Below are 12,782 nucleotides of genomic sequence, written 5' to 3'. Positions count from 1 at the left end.
GAGCTTCAGAGGCATAGACGTGTTCAAATTGTATTCTCAGTGTTTATGTGACCTTGGGCAGATGATTTTACTTTCCCAACTTTTAGCTTCCTTTCCTACAAATTAGGGTTAATAATAAGCACAGTAGTGACAGACAATGTGGATTCAATGAGATAATGTATAAAAAGTTCCTGGACAAGGACTTGTAAATACTCAATAAATGTCGATTGCTTTACAACACCCAAAGAGAAAATAATGGAGAAGAAATTCTGGGACCTGCAGACAACTGATTGAAATAAAATTAAATAAAGGGTGACTATACTTTCTGAACAAGAAGTAAACATGGGTTTTAAAAAAGGAAGATAAAGAAAGACATGAAGTTACTACATATCAACAGGGTGACGATTGAGGGGATTGTGGCAAACCTTTATTTTGAAATCTACATAAAGTATGAAGGCATAAAAAGTAAGCATTCTAGATGTTTTGCGAAGGTGCATAACCAATGAAGTCCAAAAGAATAATGCACAAACATTATTGAGTGACATTTATATGCAATGCCCTGGGTAGAAAGATAGATATAAGCTAATTTAAATTACAGTCCTACCCTTCATGGGTTGATAATATATTGTAATAATGAGACACATAAAAAGTATACTAATAATAGAGCAACATGATATGTTTCTGTTTAGTAAATACTATGGTATATGGGGAGACTGAAAACTCTAAGCTCTGAGGAATTAGAATCACTGGAATGGTACAAGTGGGAGGACAGGCCCACAAAAATGTGACTAAAGGGCCCACTGGACTACAGAGGGAACACAGAGGAAATTCTGAAAGAAATGTTCTGGAAATTCAGAGGAAATTCTGAAAGAAATTAACTTTGTCTGCTTCATAGTTTTGACATGAGCCCTTCATGAATGCATGTACAGTGTCCATAGGCAACTCTAAAGGGATGAACTTAAAAATATGAAAAGTTTTAAAAATAGAAGGGGACAACACGAATAGTGCTGATGCTGGTCTTTTGTGATGTTTATGAGAACATGGGCACAGGTGTGCTCAGAGGGGAAACACAAGCCATCAAATGATTGAAAGTAGGACCGGTATTGGCCTTTTAGGCACAGTTGTGGAAAAATTAGTTATTCAAATTCTGAAATACTTCTGTACTTGTTGGTAAATTGCTGCTGCCCAAGCCTCCCAAATGCCTCCTCTCCCCTGAGACCATCTAGTTAACCTCAGTGTAGCAAGGAATAGCCAAGACATCTGCTGTCATTGGTTGGGGCTTTGGCAGTTCTGCTTTACTATCACTCCAAGTGGGAAATATTATGAATATGTAAATATAAATTCATAAATAGTATGAATTTATAAATATAAGCATATAAATATAAATTTACAAAGGTATATAGGTAAGTATAAGTGCAAATAGACACATATCCATGTATGTGCATATGTGCTTTGACATTTTGGGGAAGGTATACATATACATGTTAAAGCTATTCACCTCTGGGGTTTGAGGATAAGGAGTCGAGAAGAAGAGATTTTATTATTCATCCAATATCTTGCTATATTAATTGTATTAACATAAATGTCTTAGTTTTTAATAGATATTTTCAATTTTTTTAATGTTTATTTATTTTTGAGACAGAGAGAGAGAGCATGAATGGGGGAGGGTCAGAGAGAGAGGGAGACACAGAATCCGAAGCAGGCTCCAGGCTCTGAGCTGTCAGCACAGAGCCCGATGTGGGGCTTGAGCCCATGGACGGTGATATCATGACCTGAGCTGAAGTTGGACGCCCAACCAACTGAGCCACCCAGGCACCCCTTTAATAGATATTTTTAAAATAAAGAACAATTAATCAAAAAGTATCAAAAAAAAAAAGAGTAGGAGTAAGAAGAAACATATTCTATTAATTGTTATCCAAGATATTTGTGGTTTCTGCATTGTTTTTGGTGTTATTCATGAGGAAGTATTTCTCTTAGACATTCTGTATTCAACAATCCATGCACATGGAATTTTTTTATAAATAAATTCACTGAGGAACATACCAATTGATTAATCTCATATAACACAGAGATAGTTCTTTCTACTATAAGCATAAAGCACTGATCTTAATTTCTCATAACGCTAAATTATTCACAGCAAGGTCTGTAAAATGATGAAAAAAAATTAAAATAACTAAATTGTGATCTCCGAAAGGTCAGAGACTATAGCTTTTATATCTTGAAAGATGCTAAAATCCTTATAACTCTTGAAATAGTGGGCATTCAATATTAATTACTTTCATTTGCATAACCAGAGTCACTGTAACATGCTACCATGTTACTTCCACTAGCTTAATGCTTTTTTTTATCTGTTAGATCTTGATTCCCAGTCAACACTAGAGTATTTTTTCACTTGCAAGAACTAAGACATACGTTACTTGGGTATTCATTATGTTATGCCTCTATGAACTAAGGAAATTGCTTCAACTCTTTTACCCTCTGTTCCCCAATGTTTATTTTCCAAAGTCAAAACCATGGAAGACATAATGAAATGATGAAAACAAAACACAGCATGTTCTTTGGAAAAAGAATCTATGTAAATATTTTAAATTAGTATTCAGGAAAAAAAATTGCACACATGTATTTTTTTAAATGGAAAACAAAAAGAGGAATAGCAAAGCATAATTAGAGATCATAGGTGCCCGATAAGAAAAATATACACGGAAATTATAGATAAAGAATTTTGTTTAGAAAGCAGATCATCAAGCAAATATGGAAAGAGTCCAAATTCTCCTAGCACAACAATGTGGATTTATGACTTAGGAGCTTCTGCGTTGGTTCTGGAATAGTAGATGAAATCCATGAAACAAAGTTATACTAGAAACCCCACAGATTCTTTCTATAATTCAATATAACAGCCAGCATTTAGTGACATGGAAAAGCAGCCACTGCCTTAGAGAACATTGGAGGAGTCCCATTTCAAAACAATATCCCTCTTTCATTTACTTTCTATGGATTCTTTCACATTTCATGCAAAATTAATTAAATTAGCTTGCATGTAGTATTTTGAATAAACTTTTAAAAATGTGGTAGACAGCATTATTGAAAAACACAATGAATAGTAGTATTCTTTGAAGGCATCAGAGAATGACTGTGGAAATTTTAACAGTGATGTTCTAAGTACAACATTTTAATGACCCTAATAGAATAATTTTCTAATGTACCTATGCCACTTTTATTAACTATGTCTTGTTTTCCAGTATAAAGACTTGTCAAAATCAGTAATTATAAAAATTTTTTTTAAAGATGAACAAAACCCTAATCTGTGGTGTGCAACAAGGAAAGCAAACACCTCATTAGAGGAAGTACAAAAACTCTGTGACAGCCAGGCTTCGATGAACCTTAGTGAGACACAATACCGCATTTTTTTTCCCTCTGTCACGGGCATTTTTTTTACAAACTTCATGGCTTGCAAAAACTCCAAATAACTTTTGAAATAACATCAAATGTTGGACATTTTACTGGAACAAAGACAACTTTCTATTTCATATTCCATTCAGATATCACCTAGGAAAATATCATGTAATTACTATAAGGATGCAGCATTAAATTAGATGTTCTTTCTTTAATGTGTATAGTATTAAAAACTTGATCTCATTTAGAGAATTGGAATTGGTGAACAGAATCTTCTGAAGAATCCTTCGGTTCCAAAATAACAAGGAACATATGCAGTGATGTTTTGCCCATCATGGCTGAGAGAAGATAATACTGTAACAGTACTGGGGTAAAAGAGGAGACCTCACAGCCTAAAGTGAGCAACCTAGTAACCCTCGCTATTCTAGCTCGTGCCCTGGGCTGAATATCTTAGCTCACCTATAACCTATGTAGATAAGTCTGACATCTACAACCAATTTCTAACACATGAATTGTTAGGTCTGGATTTTTAAAAATTATTTTCTTCTATGACTCTCAGGAATCCACTGTATTCCAGTTTCTTTTGTTCAGAAGAATCACAGATCTAGGAAAATGCTACCAAAGAGTACTGAATTTTGTGGATTTCACTGAGACTTTTGAGTGACACTGGCACATAGTTAAGAGAGCTAGGTCAAAGTATGGCTCCTTAATGATGTAGCAAAGCCATAGAACCTTAGTTTCCGATAGACCTGATCCACATGAAAGCCATAAAAATATTAACAAAGGTTACCCTCTATGGAAGATGAAACTTCATCCTTCTCATAGGATTTGACTTAAATTACTCTCTTCTATTTTTTCTTTCCTAGTCTCTCAAGAGAACAACATGTGGTCATCTAAATTCTTCTCACTGTTGGGTTCTACCTCCCTCCCAACATTGCTGTCTGTGGACTTCCTATAGCAAACAGTTGTTCATATAGCAAAACTGCTTAATTATGAGGAGGCTTTGCATTATTATAGCACCCGCTCTTGTCAATGTTATGGATGTTAAAATTTCTACATGGTGTGATGCCAACTCTAATACATTTTAAAAACTCATCTTGGGGCGCCTGGGTGGCGCAGTTGGTTAAGCGTCCGACTTCAGCCAGGTCACGATCTCGCGGTCCGGGAGTTCGAGCCCCACATTGGGCTCTGGGCTGATGGCTCAGAGCCTAGAGCCTGTTTCCGATTCTGTGTCTCCCTCTCTCTCTGCCCCTCCCCCGTTCATGCTCTGTCTCTCTCTGTCCCAAAAATAAATAAACGTTGAAAAAAAAAACCAAAAGCAAACTCATCTGTATTCTTAGTTCTACTAGTAAGTTTGTCAAATTCTCTCACTTATCCATACAGGTATATTAGCATTCAGAAAACAATGAGATTACACATTTTGAGAACCAGAAAGGGCTTTAGGAATCAGGTGTTTCCAGGCTCAGTATCCACTGGAATAATCTGGGAAGCTGTATAGATATGCACATAATATATATGTTTGAGCTGATGGGTACAGTTCACGTGATCATCTGCTCTTTCACCTGAGACCTCAAAAGAGAGAAAAAGAAATAAAATAGAACCCAATAAGAGCCAAAATACATGGATAAGAAGAGTTCACCTTTTCTTTTTGTTTTTTTTTTTTAGTGTTTACTTATTTCTGAGAGGGAGAGAGACAGAGAGTGACATAGAGCACGAGCAGGGGTGGGGCAGAGAGAGAGGGAGACACAGAATCCGAAGCAGACTTCAGGCTCTGAGCTGTCAGCACAGAGCCTGACACAGGGCTTGAACCCATGAACCACCAGATCATGACCTGAGCCAAAGTTGGACGCTTAATCGACTGAGCCACCCAGGTGCTCCAAGAAGAGTTCATCTTTTATCTGGAAGGTCCATGATACTTGGCTGATGAGGGAGAGCAGAGGTCATGGTCTTAAGTACTCAGAGTGCCTGTAGCCCTGAAGAAGCTCCGGAGGACCTCACAGAGGCTGCTCAGATAAGAAGCAGGGGTGAGAGGAGGGGCCAAATGCAGGGAATTCATCGAAAGTCTGAGTACAACATAAGATTCACTCAAAGACCAGCTCTCATCAAACCACATATAACCAAGTTCTTATTCTCCAGCAAAAATTTCTGGGCAATCACAGAGAAGTGGCTCATTATAATCTTGAAAATTCTCTGAAGAGATTTTTCTACAGATTTTGATAATACTATTTATTACTAGACCTTGTTTAAATCAAATTCCAACAGTAAAAGCATTTAAATGATGCTCTAACTTAAAAAAAAAATTAACCTCCAATTATTTGCAGGTTAGTAGAAATACCTCCAATTGTTACTTTCTGGGTTTTATGTTTCCTATAAATTTGCACAAACTTCACTAAACCTAGAATAACGTGGTAGGAAGTCCAGAAGGATTGCCCCCTTGTCTGCTTATACTTCCATTCAGACAAGTTCATTTACAATCATTTACATTCTAAAGGGATTTGCAATTGTCACTTAGTTGTCCTAGGCAACCCATTTATTCTACTTGACATGCCCCACTCCAAGTGTATACTACAATAGCTGAGCGTCAATGTAATATGTTACAGGTAAGAAAATGTGTGATTTCAACTCAGGGTAAGTGCTTCATGTGTTGTAAGAAAAACATAAACACTGTACCCTCAACTAAAACAGTCTTTTTGGGGGTGCCTGGGTGGCGCAGTCGGTTAAGCGTCCGACTTCAGCCAGGTCACGATCTCGCGGTCCGGGAGTTTGAGCCCCGCGTCGGGCTCTGGGCTGATGGCTCAGAGCCTGGAGCCTGTTTCCGATTCTGTGTCTCCCTCTCTCTCTGCCCCTCCCCCGTTCATGCTCTGTCTCTCTCTGTCCCAAAAATAAATAAAAAACGTTGAAAAAAAAATTAAAAAAAATAATAAAACAGTCTTTTTTATACTAACCTTAAACTCATGAGAAATTTATACATTTGAAAATGAATTATGCAACCACTCCAAATTTCTAAGAAATAATAATCTAGCCAAATGATTAATGGTAATCCCTTGAAGATAAAATGTTCAATTATATGCTGAAATTGTTTTTTAAAGGGGTTTTAATCAATGCTTAACAGTCCACGGGAAAGTATTTGAAGGACTTCTCTACCTCTTTCTGCAAAAAGAAAAATCTCAACTTTTAGTTCTGGAAAATAACAAGAGTTACTTTTCAGCTCTTCCTAAGTTAATATATATATGTAAAGAAATTCCATTTTGCCATTAAAAAATTAGGGTTTTTTTTGATTTGTGTGTGGGTTTTGTTGTTGTTTTGTTTGTTTGTTTGTTTTGTTTTGTTTTTGTTTTTTTGTTTTTTTTTCTCCTAGAAATGGACAAGTTGATTATAAAGTTGATTTGGAAGAATTAACAAGCAATAATAGCCAAGAAAACCTGACATGGAAAATCAATAAATGGAGGGATATATTGTTAAATAAAAAAAGCAACATGGAGAAAACTGCAGTTATACAGGATACTGCTATTTACTACTATTTACTATGAAGGGATAACAAAAACAAAGATATTCCATGGAAGAATAAATATTGTTAAAATGCCCATACGACCCAAAGCAATCTACATATTTAGTGCAATCCCTATCAAAATATCAACAGCACTTTTCACAGAACTTGAATAAATAATCCTAAAATTTACACAGAACCGCAAAAGACCCAGAAGCAGAGCAACCTTGAAAAAGAACCAAACTGAAGGTATTATAATCCCAGATTTCAAGGTATACTACAAAACTGTAGCAGTTGAAATAGTAGGGTAATGGCACAAAAATAGACATATGGATCAAGAGAATAGCATAGAGAGTCTAAAAATATACCCACACCTATTTGGTCAAATAGTCTAGGACAAAGGAAGTAACAATACACAATGGGGAAAAGACAGTCTCTTTAATAAATGGTCTTGAGAAAACTGAACAACTACATGCAAAAGAGGGAAACTGGACAACCTCCTTATACCACACACAAAAATAAATTCCATTTGGATTAAAAACCTAAATCTGAGACCTGATAAAACTCCTAGAAGAAAACATAGGTAGTAATTTCTGTGACCTCAGCTGTTGAAACATTTTTCTAGATATATCTCCTCAAGAAAAGAAAAAGAAAGGAAAGGAAAGGAAACAGAAAAGAGAAGAAAAGGAAAAGAAAGAAAAGAAAAAAGAAAAGAAAGGAAAAGAAAAATTAAACTATTGTGATTTCACCAAAATTAAAAGCTTTTGGTCAGCAAAGAAACTGTGAACAAAACAAAAAGTAACCTACTGAGTAGGAGAAGATATTTGTAAATGACATATCTGATAAGGAGTTAATATCCAAAATATAAAGAACTTCTATAACTCAACACCAATAATAATAATAATAATAATATGACAATAGTAATAATACAATTAAAATGGGCTGAAGACCTGAGTAGACATTTTTCCAAAGAATACAGACATACAGATGGCCAACTGACACTGAAAAAGATCTCAACATCACTAATAATAAGAGAAATGCAACTCAAAAACACAATGAAATATCCCCTCACATCTGTCAGAATGACTAAAATCAACAACATAGGAAATCATAAATGTCAACAAGACTGTAGAGAAAAATGAATCCTTGTGCATTTCTGGTGAAAACGCAAATTGGTGCAGCCACTGTAGGAAACAGTATAGAAGTTTCTCAAAAATTAAAAAAAAAATTACTATATGATCCAGGAATACCATTACTATGTATTTACCCAAAGAAAAATGAAAACACTAATTCAAAAACATAATTTGAAAATGAAAACATTATGTTTATTAGATCTTTGTTTATAATAACCAAGATATAGAAGCACCTGAAGTATCCATCCATAGATGAAAGATGATAAAGAAGATTACACACACACACACACACACACACACACACACACAATGGAATGTTATTCAGCTACAAAAGAGAATGAGATCTTGCCATTTGCAACAACATGGATGGAATTAGAAGTATAATGCTAAGTGAAATAAGTCAAAGAGAAACAAATACCATATGATTTCACTCATGTGGAATTTAAGAAACAAATAGACAAACAAAGAAAATGAGACAAAAGAAACAGACCCTTAAATACAGAGAACAAACTGGTAGTTGCTAGAAGGGAGGTGAGTGGCGTAGAAGTGAAATAGAGAACGGTGATCAAGAGTATACTTATTTTGATGAGCACTGAGTAATGTATAGAATTGCTGAATCCATTATTTTGTACACCTGGAACTAACATAACGCTGTATGTTAATTACACTTCAATTTTAAAAGGAAGAAAGAAATTGCAAGGAAATAAAAAAATAATGAGGTTACAGATTAACAGAGACTTAAGAGACGTATCAAATGCAGTATGCGACTTCAGATGCACCCTGATTCAACCAAATAGTTGATAAAAGAAACTTGGAGGCAAATGTGATAAATTTGAACTGACTGGATATTTGTTAGTATTAAAGTAGTAGTAATAGTATTAATTTTTAGTTGTGACAATGGTTTTATTTACAAAAGAATTGCATCCAGGGGCGCCTGGGTGGCTCAGTTGGTTAAGCATCTGACTTTGGCCAGGTCACGATCTCACAGTTTGTGAGTTCGAGCCCCGCATCAGACTCTGTGCTGACAGCTCAGAGCCTGGAGCCTGCTTTGGATTCTTTGTCTCATTCTCTCCCTGCCCCTCCCCCGCTTGTGCTCTGTCTCTCAAAAATAAATACAAATGCAAAAAAAAAAATTAAAAAAGAATTGTGTCCTTCAGAGATACATATTAAAATATTTATACAGAGAAAATGATATGATTAGAATTTGCTTCTAATTGATCTGGAGGGCAGGATAGGATATGGATAAGTATAGAAGTGACAGAAGAAAGGCCATGAGTTCATTCTTCCAGGTGAGTGTCGGGTACATCTAGGTCTGTGATATTCTTCCTTATACAATTCTTTGGAGGTATGTTGGGAAATTTTTATAATCGCAACTTAAAGTGTTACTAACGCATCTTATTTTAATAAATGATTCTCTTATACACAATGATCTTACCACTACTGGTAATGTAGTGCTTGCTCTTACTGATCAAATGTTTAATGTACTTTATTATCATGATAAATGGTTAACTCTGCTTCATTCTGTGAATACACTGCATCCTGAGCTCAATAAGTAGATCTTAATAATTCTTTCAGCTTAATTATCAATTCTAAAAGGCATTGGTGGCCCAGAAGGTATCAAAATTTTACTTCAGTCTTAAGAAAACTAGCAACACAAGTGAACGGAATGCAAATTGGAATGAATAAGGTCCTCCCCAAGCTTATTAATGCTGTTAGTACTTCATGCTTCATTAAGTTGCTATCATTGTTAACAATGTTAGCTGCAGGTAAAACTCAGACAAGCATTTTCTTGCTCTTCAGCACTGCCCTTGACATCGCTTCTCTCCTCACATATTTTTCTCTTATCTGAAACAATCTATGGTTTCAAAAGATTGACCTGCCTCCTGTGAACAAGCCATTGGCACAGCAAGGCTTTCACACCAGCTACTGGTAAAAGAGCAGGTAGGCTGAGTCCCCCATAGAACACGACAGTCCTTTCAATGAAGCCATCACAGAGCACAATATTGGTGTGAATCACAGACAATCAGAAATGTGACAGTTTAAAGCTTGCCTTCTAAAAAGTATTCACCCTTGAGAAATACCCAGCATTGTCTTTGTTTTTGTGCTTCTATCGCTATCAGGGTAAGAAGAACCTACGCATTCTCCAATTTATGACATTGCAGACATGAATGAATCACACTAGTTCAAAGCATTTGGGGAATAATAGCAAAGATTTGTAGTGATGAGAAGAGTCAGAAATACAACGTTAACAGTGTAGAATAACAAATCAAAGACAGAATAAAACTTTCTGATCTTGGTTCATGAATTCTTTCAACAGATCAGAGTCACTTAACACTTATTCAATTTTAGCTATTACAAATGAAAATAGAAAGAACTGTTTTCATGTTTATATACTGCCCCACTTTCTTGTTTTTCTCTAAGGACTTTCTCAAGAGCAATCTGTACCCTCTGTTGTTTATAACCTTACCACCCATTCTCTGTTTAACCCTTTACAGCCCACCTACTTTTATCACTTTCAGAGGAGTTACCAGAAACCTGGATGAAAAATTCATATTTTTTTCCTCATCCTCATCTTCTTTGCAGTCTCTACAGCTTTTGACTATGCCGTTCTCCCCCCTTTTGGAAACTCTCTTTATCTTTGGGGTAGGAAAAGGTATTTACACTATTTATAATTTAGGAAGTATAAAAAACCATGTTTTCCTGAAACAGCTTTTCACCTAAAATGGAAAGTAAACAATAGGACAGGAGGGAATGAAGACAGAAAGTGTGTTCTGAAGACAGCATGCCCTGAATTTCTCTCCAAACCCTGTATTGGTACACCTGCTGTGGTTCTTTTTAATTCAAGTTTCCTTAACAAAAGGGTGTTCCAATGTTCTACTTCTGAAAAATCTTTTTCTTGGGGAAAGTTACATTTTATTTAAAGCACAGCATTTGCCAGGCACTTCGGCATGCAGAAGCTGGTTTCCACAAACAAGAACCCTGTGAGCTAGGTAGGAACCAATTAGAAAATTAAAATGAGAGGGGTGCCTGGGTGGCTCAGTTGGTTAAGCATTCGATCCTTCATTTCTTGATTTTGGCTCAGGTCATGATCTCATGGTTCATGAGTTTGAGCCCTGCATCGGGCACTGTGCTGAGAGCACAAAGCCTGCCTGGGATTCTCTGTCTCTCCCTCTCTCTTTGCCCCTCTCCCACTCACTCTCTCTGTCTCCCTAAATAAATAAAAATTTTAAAAATTAAAATGAGAGATGTGGCAGATGTGGTAGAAAGAATAATGGCCCCTCAAAGATGTCCACATTTTAATCCTTAACATGGAAAAAAAAAATATGGCAGATAGAATGTAATTAAAGACCTTGAGATGGCAATGTGGGCCCAATGTAATCACAAGGGTCCTTAAAAATAGAAAAGGAAAGCAAAAGAGAAAGGCAGAGTGATGGGATATGAGAAGGACTCAACCCAATTCTGGCTCTGAAGATGGAGGAAGGGGCCATGAGCTAAGGAATACAGATGACCTGTGGAAGCTAGAAAAAATCAAGGAAATGGATTCTCCTCTGGAGTCTCCAGAAATTAATGCAACCTTGCCAACATCTAGATTTTAATTCAGTAAGGATCATCTCAGACTTCTAACCCATTAAACTGTAAGATAATAAATTTGTGTTGTTTTAAGACACTAACTTTGTGTTATGGCAGTAATGGAAAACCAATACACTAAGTAACTTGTTCCACTTTACATGAGTAGTAAATTATAAAGTTTATAAATCCAGGTTGCCTGATTTCGCTTTTTGCAAAATAATACTTTCTAGTCTAAGAATATTTCAACTAACTCATTTATATAGATATTTCCCACATCTCAATTTCTAATCTACCCACACTCTCAAGTCCCATTTTATATTTCAAAATAACTCGATATTTCTTATGACAATTTAATTTTGCTTTGTAAAGAAGCCTTGCCCATATTTTAAAACTGAGTTACAAGTTGCTAACAGTAATAACTACAGAATAGTTTATAAATTTCTCTTAATGCCTTACATGTAGATTCTTAATAATTTCCTTTAATTCAATTGCATAGGTGATCAAAAATAGAATTGTACCTCTGAAATGATTCAAGAGACCTGGAGGTGATTTCTACATGGTGAACCTACCCAACTGTCATGCGCCATCAGTATGTGAAGATGACACAGCCCGCCTCATTTACAGAGAGGTGTCACAAGATGATATTGACAAGAAAACTATCTTAAATATGTCTGAATCACATATTCTCCCTCTGAAATGAGAATCTGGAAAAGAGAGGATTCTGCCAAAGTTTGTCAAGCTGGCCTTTACCTCAAATTTTAAAGAGGTTACCTCACTTGCCAGTGAAGTGTGAAGAAGTTTAAAGAAATGAAAAATGAGAAAGCTGCAGAGCCTGATGTCATTCTGGCTGGGATTTAAAACTAAGGGTAGGAGATGACACTCATATAACTATACAGACATTTTCTAAAGACTGAGTGCCAAAAAGTTATGATAAATATGTCTGAAAGGCTACCATTTTAAGAGGACATATGATAAAGTTCTTACAAGAGCCATCCTGCAAATTCTTCACTTTTTCTATTCTGTCTAGATTTCTCCCGATTCTTTTTGAGTTAGAAATACACCAAATCATAATATAACTTTCATGATGTCAAGTCAAAAATGATTTAAGAAGTGCTGACAGCTGGATTTCTAAAGCTCCAAAAGGATCCACAGCATACACAGACGACACATGGAGAATTTTACTGTCTTCTCTTATGCTGTCTTCACAAGTAAGTGTTTTG

The 12,782-nt window shown here is 35.8% G+C and overlaps 1 protein-coding gene across 8 annotated transcripts in view; it reads right to left on the bottom strand.

Moving 5' to 3' along the window:
- LAMA2 (laminin subunit alpha 2) overlaps positions 1-12,782 on the bottom strand; it is a 634,006-nt gene that overhangs the window by 431,003 nt on the left and 190,221 nt on the right. The window lies entirely within an intron of this gene.

The sequence above is a fragment of the Prionailurus bengalensis genome, chromosome B2 (genome assembly GCF_016509475.1).
Source record: "Prionailurus bengalensis isolate Pbe53 chromosome B2, Fcat_Pben_1.1_paternal_pri, whole genome shotgun sequence".
Classification (NCBI taxonomy): domain Eukaryota; kingdom Metazoa; phylum Chordata; class Mammalia; order Carnivora; family Felidae; genus Prionailurus; species Prionailurus bengalensis.
Note: the sequence above shows the minus strand (reverse complement) of the source record. Positions and strands in the feature narration are given on the sequence as shown.